Source organism: Apis dorsata, unplaced genomic scaffold, assembly GCF_000469605.1.
Source record: "Apis dorsata unplaced genomic scaffold, Apis dorsata 1.3 scaffold_77, whole genome shotgun sequence".
In the NCBI taxonomy this organism is placed as follows: Eukaryota; Metazoa; Arthropoda; class Insecta; order Hymenoptera; family Apidae; genus Apis; species Apis dorsata.
Genome location: NW_006263375.1, coordinates 181,204 through 183,891, shown reverse-complemented (window position 1 = coordinate 183,891; position 2,688 = coordinate 181,204). Strand labels below are relative to the sequence as shown.

Below are 2,688 nucleotides of genomic sequence, written 5' to 3'. Positions count from 1 at the left end.
GTGGCTCGCGTCAAATCCATTTCGACGTGTGCCCGGCTCGCGTACCTCCGACCCCCTCCCCCACTCTCGAATTTATTTCCTTTCAATTACCACTTTGGCGGTGAGTTGACAACACCCTTGCGACCACTCGTCCTTTCCCTCCACCTTTGAAAACCGCTTTGTTGTAATAAAATTCTTTTTTTTTTCTGGCTTTAAGTATCTCGTGAAGATCACGAGATTTTTTTGATTTTGCAGTAGAAAACCGATTCATGAACATCCTCCGTCGTTTCACACAACTCCTTCCATTTCATTATTTCGCTTTGCATCCACGTACCCTTCATAGAATAGTTCTATTTATTTCTATTTTACGTGTCTCGAGATTTGTTATCTGTGCCACACGAGTTGATGAGTGAATTCGTCAAAGGAAGGAAATACTTTAAAATTTGGCGCATCGAATTTCCAATTATTTCCTTCGCGATTTGATACATATATATATAATGGATTTCCCTTTTATCGAACGATGGGCGGCCGATCAAAGAAGCGAGTCGACTGCCTAGTGCGTTTATCTGATTGATACATCACGCGCCTGGGCCAAATGTTTCGTCAGATTTACCTTTCGCTCGGTTATTCGAACAGAATTAGCTTTTGAATAATACATGGGAATCGAAGCAGGACGTTAGAGCTATAACGCGATTTTATCCGGCATTTATGAGGAGGAGAGTCGAGGATGCGTATGTATGTATATGAAGACCGAAACGACAGGGTTTGCCCTTTTCTCCTGTCGTTATTACGTCGCCAGCCTCGTTCATATTTGCATCTGTATCGAAACCAATAATAGCACGTACAATGCGAATTTTGATCCCGCAATCGGGTTACAGCAAAATTCCCCACTATCGATCTTTCGATCGTATGCGTCGTATTTTCGTCATTTCTTTCCCCCCCTCCTTTCCTTTCCTTTTTTTCTTTCTTAATCGAAAAAAGGCTAAAAATTTAATCAACCCTCGAGATCAACCCCCAATAAAATCTCGGATCCTTCACGAATTTTTCGAAAATCATTCTATAAGTTAAAGTTAAGTTTAAGTTAACATTAATTTAAATTATATTACGAGATACGACGAAGAATTCACCTAGATGAGATCAGGGGTTTAATTCGAGATTTATTAATATTTTCTATCGTTCAAAATACAATTATCATCGTGAAATATTGAATTGTAAAAAGCTCAAGGATCGATCGGGATTATTAAATTATATCTCTTTCTCCATAAATAAACTAAACCACGTTACAAAACATTCGATGGAGAGATTTAATTTCGGAATTAGGTTATCTTCTATTTCAATCAAAATAACAATTAGTAACAAATTGTTCCTCGAGCAAAAATAACCAAAGTAAAGAAACGCATCCATTATCATCATCGTCTCTATTCCAGTATTCCGGTGTCCAGTGCAAACGCGCGAAATTTATTCAACGCATATTTTTCTCAACCGTTGCGAAATGTTTTCTGAATCGTGTCGAAAACCGATTCATGGACATCCTCCGTCGTTTCACACAACTCCTTCCATTTCATTATTTCGCTTTGCATTCACGTACCCTTCATAGAATGCGAACACACACACACACATATATATATATATCTCGTTCGATAGAATCTTACGAGTCGTAGAAACGGAAATGTCTCTGAATGGTGTCGATCTAAACAGAAATCACGTTAACTTAGCGCAGATGCATGACGAATACCGAAATAAGGGGGGTACGATGAACAAGCGGAGCCATCTTTCAAACTGATTGAACTATTGTGACGCGTTTTTCGCTTTTGAAAAGACGCTCGAATTTCTTCGATCGTTTCGAAACGGGACGAAAGGCGAGCGAAAAAGGTTTATATTTATCATCTTGTGGATAGGATAATCGTCGTAACTGGGATATTTATTTATTGAAAAAAAGAAATTTAGACGATGTAATACGTGTTGTCCATCTGTCGAATTGTGGAATATTTATAAAATTTGTTATTAAAATTATTATCTGTATAATAAGGTTTTTCGCGAATTTTTGATAAAGAAAGAAAAGGAGAAAAAAATTGGAAAAAAGAAACCCTTTTACGAGATATCGTGTAATATATTGCTTCGATATTGCATCGAAGTGGACTCTTCGTGCTTTTTTTGCACGGACAAACTATTCAGAATTTTTCCAACTTTCAATATTATATCGTAACCGGAAGAATTTATTCAGAATATGATTAAATTTGTTTAGTAATATTCAACACACGTATGCAGTACGGAAGGGAAGCGTTTGTGTAAAAATCTGCAGTTGCAAATTGTTACGTAATATAGCGGATAAAAATCGGTCATCATTCTCTTTTATTATTAATCTATTCTATTTTTTTCACTTAATGGAAAATAGATGATAAATAAAATCGGTAAAATAAAATAGAATAGCACTTTTTACGAAAATATTATCAACGTGATTAATTCACGAATCTCGAAATAAAAATTAAAATAAGTTTAAAGTTTAAACTCGTTCGATAATATTTGTAATTTGATATATTTGAATATTATGATAAACAATAGAAAATAGCTAGCGAGTCGAATAAATTTATCTTCAATATAATATTCAGCAATCGAAGAATTGAACTCCCCAGAGTTATCCCCGTGTAAATGTTTTATTTTCATAAATATATTCCTTTAGAACGTTTGAACGGATAATATTTTTTTTTC

The 2,688-nt window shown here is 35.3% G+C and overlaps 1 protein-coding gene across 5 annotated transcripts in view; it reads left to right on the top strand.

The window, feature by feature from the left end:
• The window catches only part of LOC102680502 (lachesin-like), a 122,807-nt gene that overhangs the window by 110,947 nt on the left and 9,172 nt on the right, over positions 1–2,688 (top strand). The window lies entirely within an intron of this gene.